Here is a 12974-nt window from a genome sequence, read left to right on the forward strand (position 1 = left end):
GTGGGATGTCACTTGGGATGACTTGCTTACCCACTTAATAGACAAAAGAGATCTCCCAAGGGAACAAGTTGAAATCAATAAAAATGACTGTGTACAACTTAGCAAGGCATCCAGGAAGTCAGGCAGCCCTCCAAGGAATGTGCAAACCGATAACATGGCCAAGCAGGTGGCACACATCTGTAATCCCAGCGGCTCAGGAAACTGAGGAAGGAGGATCGCAGGTTCAAAGCCAGCCTCAGCAATGGCGATACACTAAGCAACTCCGTGAGATGTGTCTCTAAATAAAATATTAAATAGAGCTAGGGATGTGGCTCAGTGGTTGAGTGCCATTGAGTTCAATCCTCAGTACCAAAAAAAAAAAAAAGTAACATGACTAGAGAGAAAGGATCTTTCAACTACAGTCCTGTCAACTACTTGGGATTCGGTCAATGGAATTGCCAAGCATGCGGAATGTGGTTAAATTTGGGATGGTAAAATGGCTCTTGCCAGTGTGGTGGTGCAGCCTGTCATCCCAGTAGTTTGGGAGGCTGAGACAGGAGGTCACAAGCCAGTCTCAGCAAAAAGCCAGGTGCTAAGCAACTCAGTGAGACCCTGTCTCTAAATAAAATACAAAATAGGGATGGGGGTGTGGCTCAATGGTCAAGTACCCCTGAGTTCAATCTCAGTAGCCCCACCACCACCCACAAAAAAAAAAAGGCTCTTATCAAACAACTGAGTTTGCAGAGGACCAGTGGCACCACTGTTCTGTGAGAGGGGTATGATAGTGGAGTTGTTTATTCTTTACAAACCTAACAACCTCTGACTAGAGAGGAAGATATCAGCTCTAAAGCAGGAGACTCCACCCACCAGATTTGGGCAGGATTAAGGGACAAATGGGGAAGGCCCCTTACTGGAGTGCCTCTGAGGGGGAGGTGACAGCTCCTTGTTGGTGGAGGGTGAGATAATAAGTAGCTCTCCACTGACAGCTCTTCCAACTCCTGAGAAAGGAGGGAGATGTCCATGCTAAGCCAGTCTGTTCACTAGTAGAAACTTTTGGGATACTCTGTCTAAAAGAGGATACAAACCAGAGCAGTGTCCTAGCAGAAGGGTGTCAATGTGGGAAAAACCACTCCTTCCTTATCTTTCAGCTTCAAACATAGAATGAGTAACTGTCTCTATGCATTAAAGAATAAGTGATTTGTTTGGACACTTGAGAGAAGCTTCATTTTGCTCACACACAAAAAAAAAAAAAAAGAAAGAAAGAAAAAGAAAAAGAAAGAAAGAAAGAAAAAAGAATCCACTGAATTGGAAGATAAATAAACTAACTGTAAATTGGAATCCCTAGATATCAGTCAACTTCAATAGGGAAAATGAGAGAAAGTCTTTTTTGAGTTGGTTTATCCAGGCAAGGTCCAAGTCATACAAATCCTGGAAAAGGAATTCTAATTTCCACACCTACAATCTTAATGCCTCCACTTCTGAAAGTGGAGTATGAAGAAGTGGAATAGGGGCTGGGGATGTGGCTCAAGTGGTAACGCGCTCACCTGACATGCGTGAGGCATTGGGTTCGATCCTCAGCACCACATTAAGAATAAAGATATTGTGTCCACCTTAAAAAAAAAGTGAAATAGCTATTTACTTGAAATAGTCCATTTTCAGGAGAAGAAGAAAAGATGTGGAATGAAATCAGGCTGGAAATGGAGTTGGCTGTGGAGTAGGGGAAAGGCTGGTTGGTTGTCTATGACTTATCAGGGTGGAGCCTCCAGATGGAAGGTAGTGAGCAAGGGGTGGATCCTGAGAGTAACAAATCCAAATATTTTCCATCTGTGGATAAAGAGATGGTGAGCAATTGAGCAACTGGGACCCAAGAACAGTCTGTTCTTGGGTCTCCCCTTAAGTAAACTTATATCCTGGAGCAAAGAAAGGGAACTTGGGGAGTTCCATCAAGCACATGGGAAAATGTGGCTTCGAAGAGGAGAGGTTGGAGACTCTAATTCTATGGGCCAGACACTCTGAGAATTAGAGAAGCCAGCCAGAGCTAACAAAAGCCAGTTAAAGCCCAGTAGCTATCGTACTCACAGAGACTAGTTGTTTATTGAACTTACTGTTGCAACAAGAAACTGGTCATGGGATATCTCAGTCAGATAGAGTGGGGAGGAGCTTGTTATAGTGTTGGAGTTTGTGTGGGTTGCTTGTAAGAGGAGACTTCGAGTTTTTGCAAGTGCAGTATACCCTTTATTAAATTTGTTTAGAAACATTGTTCTGTTAGCCCTTCTCCCTGTCCTATTGAAAACATCATTTATTACAGTCTGACTCTTAGCAGAGTCTGGCAAGCTCTACTTAGAGTTAAGAGTGCTGGTTGGAGAAAATAATTTGACTGAATAGAAAGCCATGGGGAAAAAAAAATCTCTGTAGGGGGCTGGGGTTGTGGCTCAGTGGTAGAGTGCTCAACTAGCACATGTGAGGCACTGGGTTCGATCCTCAGCACCATATAAAAATAAATGAATAAGGGCTGGGGTTGGGGCTCAGCGGTAGAGCACACATCTCACATGAGTGAGGCCCTTGGTTTGATCCTCAGCACCACATAAATAAAATAAAGGTATCGTGTTCACCTACAACTAAAACATTTGTTTTAAATAAATGAATAAAATAAAGGTATTGTGTCCACCTGCAACTAAAAAATAAAAATTTAGACGCTGAGATTGTGGCTCAGTGTGTATGAGGCACTGGGTTCAATTCTCAGCACCACATATGAATAAATAAAATACACGTCCATTGACAACTAAAAAATATTTTAAAAAAATTTTTTTAAATCTCTGTAGGGTTGTAATTCTAGAAGAGTAATCCATGAACAATTCTATACAGGCAGAAGATAATGAGAACTATGACTTGTGTGCAGATAGATGGCCACTGAACAACATAAAAATATCTAAGGTGAACTTTCCTTCAGGTACTCATTAGCTCTTTCCTGCACTCTCATGGAAGTGCTCTCCTGTGAGAAGATTTAGAGACAAGGAAGAAGACTAGGAACATGGGGAGAGAGTACCACGATCACACTCAGTGTTAGAAATTGCATGCTTCCCCTTTCTGTTGTGGTTGGCTTTGAGCTAGAACACCTTGAGGAATTTGGCTTTGAGTTGCAAGCAGTTTTTCTCTCAGGTTTGCAAAGTTGGAAACAATATACTACTTAGTATTGACTTCCCTTTGTTCCGTAAAAGCAGCAAGGTTGAACAAATTTAGTATTACATAAGCATTCTTTAAACTGGAAAGGGTTCAGATTTTATGGATTTAAGAAACTAAAATGTTCAGGGTGACCCTGTAAACTGTGTGTGTGTGTATGTGTGTGTGTGTGTGTGTGTGTGTGTGTGTGTGGTGTGAACTTGTGATCACTTTAACTTCTTTATTCTTTTTTTGACCAGCCTTTTTTTAGGTTTAGATCACAGGAACAGGAGGAGGGACACACCCAACAGCTGTAGAAGCAGGAAACATTTACTATAAAACTGAAGTATGAAAACTGAGAGTATTTGTGTATTTTTTGTTCCAACTTGCTTGAAAAAGTCTATATTTCATATAAAACTTCTAATTAAGAACAGGGAAGCTTCGTTCTCCTGGAGAAGAGTATCCAACATGATGTAGGCAGTATTTTCCCAGCAAACCTATCGTTTCCTTTGGAGATGTACTTCTCTTCTAGATCACCTTTTAGAAGTATTGAGCTGTCTCATGAGACAGCAGAAGGGCAATTATAGGAGTCATAGTTGCTCGAAGTTGATAGAGAACTGGGTAGAAAAACAGGCCTGGGCTTGGCAAAGTCCATCTTGCATTAACTATTATTGATGGAGGCCTTTGGAACTATAAAGTGCAGACTTTGAGGAATGGGAAAAATAAACACTGTCCTTGTTTTTTATAATGTATGTGGTTATGTATAACTAAATGAGATACATGCTATATTGTCTGTGCATCTCTCCTGGGGATGCTACACTCTAACTTTGCCTTATAAGAAGAAGATGAATAAGAGTATCCAGTTTTCCAGGAAGAGATCAGCTCTCTTATAGGAAAGTGAAACCTAAATGAGAAATAGAAACTCAGTCCATAGGAGGAACATCTATTTCCTCCTGGACTTCATCTTGGGACTATATTTGAAATAATGTAGACATGCTTAAGGATACTACTGATTATTGAGGGAAGATGCTCTCTGTCCCTTTGATGGTAAGGGCTATAAACTGAAAATAAGTCAGATGTATTTTGTAAATCAGACTATCCATCTTTTCTTCTTTAAAAAAAAAAAAAGACTTTGTTTTTAAGCTGGGCACACCTGTAATCCCAGCTACAATTACTTGGGAGGCTGAAGCCAGAGGATCGCAAATTCAAGGCCACACTCAGTAATTTAGAGACACCCTGTCTCAAAATGAAAAAAAGGGAGAGGGGGATTTTACTACTGAGCTGGTGATATAGTTCAGTGGTAAATTCCCAGTTACCTCCCATCAAAAAAAAAAAAAAAAAAAAAGACTTGTTTTTGAAGATCAGTTTTTAGTTCACAGTAAAATTGAAAGGAAGGACTGGGTGTGGTGGCACACACCTATAATCCCAGCAACTGAGGAGGCTGAGACAGGGAGGATAGAAAATTTGAGGCTAACCTCAGCAACTTAGCAAGACCCTGTTTCAAAACAAAAACTAAAAAGGGCTGGGGATATCATTCAGTATTAAAGCTCCCCTGGGTTCAATCCCTAGTAGCCCCCCCCAAAAAAAAAGTTGAGAGAAAGTTACATATTTCTAATATTTATCCTGTCCACACCCATACACAGCCTCCTGCATTGTCACCATCCCCCACCAGATGGTACATTTGTTATAATTAAGGAACCTTTCTTTCTTGGTCCATAGTAATCACCCCAAATCCATAGTTTACACTGGGATTCACCCTGGGTGTTGTACATTCTGTGGGTTTGGTATGTACCCACTGCTCTAGACCCTACAGAGTATTTCATGTCCTAAAAGCCCTCTGTGTTTTGCCTATTCATCTTTATCTTCACCCTCTGAAACCAATGATATTTTCCTGACCCCCAGTTTTGCCTTTTACCAAATGACACATAATTAGAATCATACAGAATGTCGCTTTTTCAGTTAGCTTCTTAATATTCTTTTTACTTTGCAGTACCAGGAATTGAGCCAAGGGGTTCTCTACCACTGAGCTATATCCCCGTTCTTTTTTTTTTTTTTTTTTTTTTTTTTTTTTTGATACCAGGGATTGAACTCAGGGCACTCAACCACTGAGCCACAGACCCAGCCCTATTTTGTATTTTATTTAGAGACAGAGTCTCACTGAGTTCCCTAGTCCTTTAATGTTTTATTTTTAAGATAGGGTCTTGGGCTGGGGTTATGGCTCAGTGGTAGAGTGCTCACCCAGCACGTGCGTGAGGTGCTAGTTCGATCCTCAGCACCACATAAAAATAAATAAATAAAATAAAGGTATTGTGTCCAACTACAATTAAAATTATATATATATAAAAAAAAGACAGGGTCTTGCTAAACTGCCCAGTCTGGCCTCAAATTTGTAGTTCTCCCACCTCAGCCTCCTGAGTCACTAGGATTACAGGCTTTTGCTACCACGCCTTGTTCTTTATTTTCTTTTCTGTAGTCATCATCCTGCTTGTCTCCCTTGGTCCAGGTTTTGCAAAACATGGTGTTCTGACTATCACATAAAAGTTGTTAAAAATATTAATTCCCTTTCCCATACCTAGCTGACTCAAAATATATAGGCATGAAACCTAGAATACATAAACATGAATTATACGTTGTTCTTATTCCTTCTACAGTCTGAATATCCCAGTAAGATCTCAATTGTGCTGCCAGAAATTAAGAAGTTCTGTGTTCATAAAAGGGGAGAAAAATTTTTTAAAATATCTGATGGTGACAGCAACAAAAAAGATCCCAGAAAAATTGGGTTTTCAAAGTCTAACTGTTCTTCAGAGCCCATGCCTAAATTCTCTTTCTGTTGCTGTTGTGGAAACTTTAATTTACAAGTATTGTTGGAGCTAGTGATTTCCTACAGACTGACTCTTTCTGGAGAAGCCTGGAAATACCTTACCTATTATTTGCCATGGGATAAAGCTTGAGGTTTCCAAGTTGTTTTGCTGTGAAATCTTTAGGAAGGTGATCTTCAAGCTACACAATACCTTTCTGTAACCATTTCAGTAGGACCCACCTCCTTTTTGTTTTCAGTTCTACCTTTTCTAAGTGCAGATGATCCCCAATTTAACATAATTCCACTTTTAATTTTTTTCTCTTGGTTCTTTTTAATGTATTCAATGAAAGTTAATTTAAACAAATCTCCTATATATCCATGACTTTAATTGTAATAAAAATTAGTTTTGAGACTGCTGTACATATTTTTTTTTCAAAAATAATTTAAAGACAATCAAAGACCCTATTAATGCTTATCTTTGTGCACATATATTAGGATAAAATCTGTTCATATATGCTATAAATGGTAAATTGGCTAACCCAAACTATATTACCTCATGTCAGCTTTGTTCAAAAGAGGCTGATTCCATGCCTGATAAAACAGATATGTGAGATAAGTAGAAAAATCTCTAATATAAAACTCTTACAGACTGAGATAGAGAAGAGGTAGTCAAGAACAATAAGAAAACGATGCTTCTAAATTTGACTTATAACTTTTCAGCTTTACAACGATGTGAAAGAAACTTGCATCTAGTAGAAAGTGTACTTCAAAAATGATTTTTTTTTAAATTTAGGGTCTCACTATATTATCAAGACTGGCCTTAAGTTCACAATCCTCCTGTCTCAGGCTCCCAAAGTAGTTGGGACTACAGGTATTCACCACTGCACTAGATCATTCTTCAGATTTTGAGTGTGGATCTTTCCCAGGGCTAGAGAGATATACCAACTGGTCCTCTCAAGGCTGGCCAGTGAATCACAGCAGCTAGTCAGCCTTGCAATCATGAGAAGCAACAGAGACTACAGAGTACTGCCTTGCAAGCTATGATGTTCAGTAGGTTTGGTGTATTAAATGCACTGTCTACTTATAATTATTTTCATTTTATGATAAATTTATTGGAACATAACCCCATTGTAAGTCAGAGTGTACTACAAGGATTCTTCACCAACATTTCATTTGGAGTTTGAATCAAAGATTGGAAATGACTGACCAGACTGCTATGTGGCTTCCAGAGTCTGTGACACACCCGAGTGTGACACTGACAACACTAATAACAGTTGAGACTTGCTGCTTGCCTTACATATTTGCCACACGCACCTAACTCTATGCCTCCACATCCTCTGCCCCATCCTTCCCTCCCCCTTCACGTGCTTTTTTCATTACTAATCTCCTGTAAAAGCAAAACCAACACTTTGTTCTGCTTCCACTATGATTAAGCACATCACATTCCGTAGCAAGCAACTAAATAAAACTACTTTGCATATGTCAATCAATGGAAGGGTAACTTATGTGACACAGCAATCTGTATACGGGGTAAAAGCGGGAGTTCATAATTCACTTGAATCAAACCGTGTAATATGATGTATTAAGAACCATGTAATGTTATGAACGACCAATAAAAAAAAAAAAAAAAAAAAAAAAAAAAAACTACTTTGCACTCTTCGGAAAATCTGAAAATAAAAGGGTCATTCTGCTTGGTTCCCCTCTCCAATATAAGAAACCCTAGAAAAGTTCAAGTGTACGTGGGCTCTCTAGAGTGATATCCCTGACTTTTGAAAATATGCTAATATCTGAATATTTGAATGATCTTTGTAAATATGATATATGTGTGGGAAAGTTGCTTTTTCGTCTCGCCATCAACAAACTGATGTAAACTTGCCAATATTGATGATTTTGCCTTCCTTTCCCTCTAAATACTTCCATTTTCAATGTGTTGGGCTTCTGGCTTCTTTAGAAAGAAGTCTGACCCATTGTACCGATGGCAGATATAATTTCTCCTTTTTTTTCTTTCTTTTTTTTTTTTTCATTTTGAGAGTGGCATTAGTCCCATTTTATTTATTTGTGTTTAAATTGATAAAAGTGTGTATGTTTCAAAATATGTATATGCTCTGGAGTGGCAAAATTGAGCTAGTTAACATATACTTACCATTTTATGCTAACACTTAAAATCTACACTCTTAGCATTTTTCAAGACTGTCATAGATTGCTAATTAGAGTCACCATGTTTTGTCCACTAGATCTCTTGAGCTTATTCCTCCTCTCTAAAATGTTGTATCCTTTGAACAACATCTCTCAAATCCTTCCCCCAACCACCCCAGCCCCTGGTAACCACCACTGTATTCTCTCTGAATTTAACTTTTTTAGATATTACATATGAGATTCTGTAGCACTTTTTATTCCGTTTTGTTTACATATCAGTTTTTCTTTATCCATTCATCCATGGACACTTTGGCTGACTTCATTTTGTGGATTTTGTGAAGGGCACTGCAATGAGTCTGAGTGTACAGGTGTTTCTTTGACATACTATTTCATTTCTTTTGGGTACATACCCAGCAATATGATTTTGCTAGATTATTTTTTAAAATATACTTTAGGGGACTGGGGATGTGGCTCAAGTGGTAGCGTGCTTGCTTAGCATGTGTGAGGCAATGGGTTTGATTCTCAGCACCACATAAAAATAAAATAAAGATATTGTGTCCACCTAAAACTAAAAACTAAATATTATATATATGTATATATATATTAAAATATATATATATATTAGTTGTAGATGAATACATTATCTTTATTATTCATTTTTTGACAATCATTTATTTATTGGACAGGGCAAGGTCATTTAAAGAGAGAAAACATATTCCAAACGTGTTTAGCTTGGTGTTACAGGCATTGATGCTCACAACAAACAACACTACTCAATACATCATGGAAAGAGGCCACATATAACCAGGAAGATGCTGTCATGCCACTCAAAAATAAGCCACGATGCTTGGGAACAATTATTAGGGAGTTACAGAACATAATAGTCTCTAATTCACCAATCTCCATTTTCTGCCATTGGGCCATTAGCCCATAGTATTGGCTGATTCCCTGGTTATTGAGTCTTCCTGTATTCTAGAGAACTTTGATTGGTGCGCACTTCTCACATTTCTGAATTGTCATTGAAATCATAGTCAACTGAAGGACTAATTAACTCTCATCACTGTAGTTTTGAACTACTTTAGGCAATAATTAACTATCTCATAGTAATGTAAATAAAATTCCATTTAATACATTTAGCATTGTTATAATGCACTCAAATCACATTTAGTCCTATGGTACATACTTTTTAAAAGACAGCAGAAATTCACTGGAATAAATTTTAAAAGAGATTTGGGGAGCTCACCTGGCCCAAGGTATATGAGGTGCTGACAAAGACAGTCACCTGAAAAGTGCTATGTCAATTATTTGCCAAATTATTTGGCATCATTTTTAGCAGGACTTTTCTGACTGGGCCAGCAAAGATAGATTTCAATGTCCATTCTACAAACTAGCCAAAATATTATAAGCAATAGTATACAATGAATGATTGGCTATTCAGCATAAGATTAAACTGAGCATAAGATTAACTGAGAAACCTGTGAGGTATCTGGCCCTCCCTCCTTAAATTCATTGATTTACCAGTCACTTTCTTTTTCTACAATAAGAGTTTTCAAGATGAGAACAACTTTTTCATGCCAGAGAAAACCATTTTGGGGAAGCCAATCACAAAAGACTAGATATTGTATGAATTCATTTCTATTAAATGATTAAAATAGGTATATAGAAAGTGGACTGGTGGTTGCCCAGGGCTGAGGAGTACTGGGAAAAAATAGGAGATGACTGCCAAAGGGTACAGGGTTACTTTTAGTGTGATTAAATGCCCTAAATTTGTCTGATCATGGGCGCACAACTTTGTGAATATAAAAATCATGAAGTTACACCCTTTAAATGGGTGAATTACAAAGTATGTGAATCAAATGCCAACTACATTGTTACAAAAATTTTAAGAAAAGAAGACAGTCCCCGAAGAGAAGAAAACAAGAGGCTCTCCCAAAGCAGGCCCTACCGGAGGAAATGGTAGACAAGCATGGTGTAAAGAGTTGTTTCCCATATGCTATTTTGACTTCATCACTTTAATCCCTTACTTCATATTTTTAACACATTTCTAAATTATTTTAGGTTATCAGCAGATTTCTAACTTTGTCTCATTAGAGACCAAAGTCAGGGTTCCACCAACTGAGCTGGTTAAACAAAATAAAATGACAATAAAAATCCCATGACAAAATAATCTCATCCTTTGGGGCTGTGCACAACCTGGCAGAATGTAAGAGCTGAGGTTTATTTCCAATGGAAAAAATGCCATCAGGTATAAGGGCATCTTATGACTCTTGCCTAAAGCATATTTCCTTTTCGAACCTGCATACATTTATTCCCTTTACACCTATTCAATTCAACAAAAAGTAATGTTTTTATAACTGTACAATTCAACAAAAGCAATGCTCTCTACCAAAAAATGCTGAGCTTCCTACTCAAAGATCTAGCCAAATTTCCCTAAGGGTAAAATTACTATTTCTGAAAAAATCCAACTCTTTATCCATCTTCACCTTCAGCACTATACAGTGAAGACTGAAAACTAAACTGACTATAATTTCTTAAATGACTTTAATTTTCTAAAATATTTAATATATTAGTTCTAAATATTTAGAATATATTTGGCCCAATTTTTTTGAGTCTGCCTTTGGATTAATGAGAAGCTTCTTTTATTTTCACTTATTTAGTAAGAAATAACACAGACTTTGAATAAGTTAAACTGGCTAATGACAGGTAATCAGTTTTCCTCAATGATTATGATTGTTCCATAGAGGGATGATAATGAAATCACAAATGGTCTTTTTGGTCTATCTTCAACTAATACTACAAAGTTAGGAAACATTTTTACAGCTAAATGAGGAACACAAGCAGCATTAGAGCAAGTTAAACTTGTTAAGTGCATTTGTTATGACAGAATTTCTGACGCAAAAAATTGCATCACTGTGTGATGACAACAAGATCAGTTGTCTTGTTTCATCACCTCAGAGAAGTGATGAAACAAGACAACTGATGTCAGAAGGCATATAGGAATGGGGTGAGAGGAGAATCAAGGATATATTAATATCAGGCAAGTATCTTGGGGAAAAAAGAGCCACTTTTGAGGGCACATAAGAAAAACTGAGAAGTCACTATTTTGGTCTCAATAGGGAAGTCCATTTGATAAGAACTGAAGACCTTTTTACTGTAATTCATACTGCAAAATGCAGTAGTCACGCAGTATTTCCAAAAGGATTCCTAAAAACTAGTGCAAAAGAAATCTAAGAAAATAAATAAGCATAAAAACCAACCTTTTTCAAGGAAATGTGTTCAAAACAGTGACTTTTACAAAAGATGCAAATTTGTTTTAAATGAAAATATAAATGAAAGGTTAAAGACTCATTTTGCAGATAACTTACACTCCATCTACGATTTTTTAACAGTGTACAAACAAGAGGTATAGATTTGTTTAATTATGTCTGAAAGATCAATATAAATACTGATTATACCCCAAACTCCAAGATTCAGCTCTGTGTCCTGTCCTGCTATTATAATTTGTAAAAACCTTAGCGGAGCAGTGATTCAAGTTTTCGTAACTTCAATGATGTGTTAGAGGACAATGCCTCCTGGTTTGAGGAATTTGTTGTATCTGAAGGCCGGAACAGTACTCGACCACGATGATTAAATACATAAAATGATGGGTGATTCCTTAAGGTATCAAATGTCTTATTTTTTAGTTCTGAAGTGGCATCCATGTCTTTAAACTCTCCTGCAATATGAACTATACCATAACAGGTAACTGCAAAGGCCAGAAGTGTCTGAAGAACTACATCTATTGGCAGTGATTCATCTTCTTTTTCTGTTAATCACATATAAGAACCATCTCAGTGTAGATCTCGGTGGAACCGCTGGTTATCGGTGATGAATTCTGCTTCCTCACACGTTGACGTTTGAACATTAGCCAGGCATGTTGAGGCAAGCATATAAAGCAGGGCTTATTTGAAAAGGGGTAACATAGACTTCTCCCTAGGAAAAGGGGGCCATAGCTGGTATCCTGGTATCCCCTTATTATTCATTTTTATGTGGTGCTGAGGATCAATCCCAAGGCCTCACACCTGTTGAGGCAAGCACTCTGCCACTGAGCTACAGCCCCAGCCTTTCTAGATCATTTTTTTTTTTTTTGGTGCAGGAGTTTTTATTTTTTAATCTGTTGCTTTTTGTTATGTTGTGTTGTGTTTCAAGATGGGGTTTTGCTAACTTGCCCAGGCTGGCCTCAAATTCAAGATCCTCCTTCCTCATCCTCCCAAGTAGCTCTGACTTCAGATGCATACCACCACACCTGACTATCTGTCGCTTTAAAAATATTTTTTACTATATTACTCAGCATTAAAAGAGAATAAATTATGGCATTTGCAGGTAAATGGATGGAGTTGGAGAATATATCATGCTAAGCGAAGTAAGCCTATCCCGAAAAACCAAAGGCCAAATGTTCTCTCTGATAAGTGGATAGTGATCCATAAGGGAGGCAGTGGGAAGAATGGAGGAACTTTTATTGGGCAAAGGGAAGGGAGGGAAGAGGGGCCTGAGGGCAGGAAAGATAGTGGAATGAGATGGACACCATTACCCTAAGTACATGTATGATTGCACATATGGTGCGACTCTACATTGTGTACAACCAGAGAAAGGAAAAGTTGTGCTGCATTTGTGTACAATGAATCAAAATGCATTCTGCTATCATATTTACCTAATTAGAATAAATAAATGGATTTTAAAAATATTTTTTATTAAGTTATAATTCATATACCATAAATCTTACCCATTTATCCTTTTGTGGTGGCCCAAGCCTATAATACTAGCTACTCTTAAGGCTGAGGCAGGAATATCACAAATTGGAGGCCAGCCTGGGCAGCTTAGTGAGAACCTATCTTAAAATTTAAAATTTAGAAAAAAAAAA

Source organism: Urocitellus parryii, chromosome 13 (assembly GCF_045843805.1).
Source record: "Urocitellus parryii isolate mUroPar1 chromosome 13, mUroPar1.hap1, whole genome shotgun sequence".
Lineage (NCBI taxonomy): Eukaryota > Metazoa > Chordata > Mammalia > Rodentia > Sciuridae > Urocitellus > Urocitellus parryii.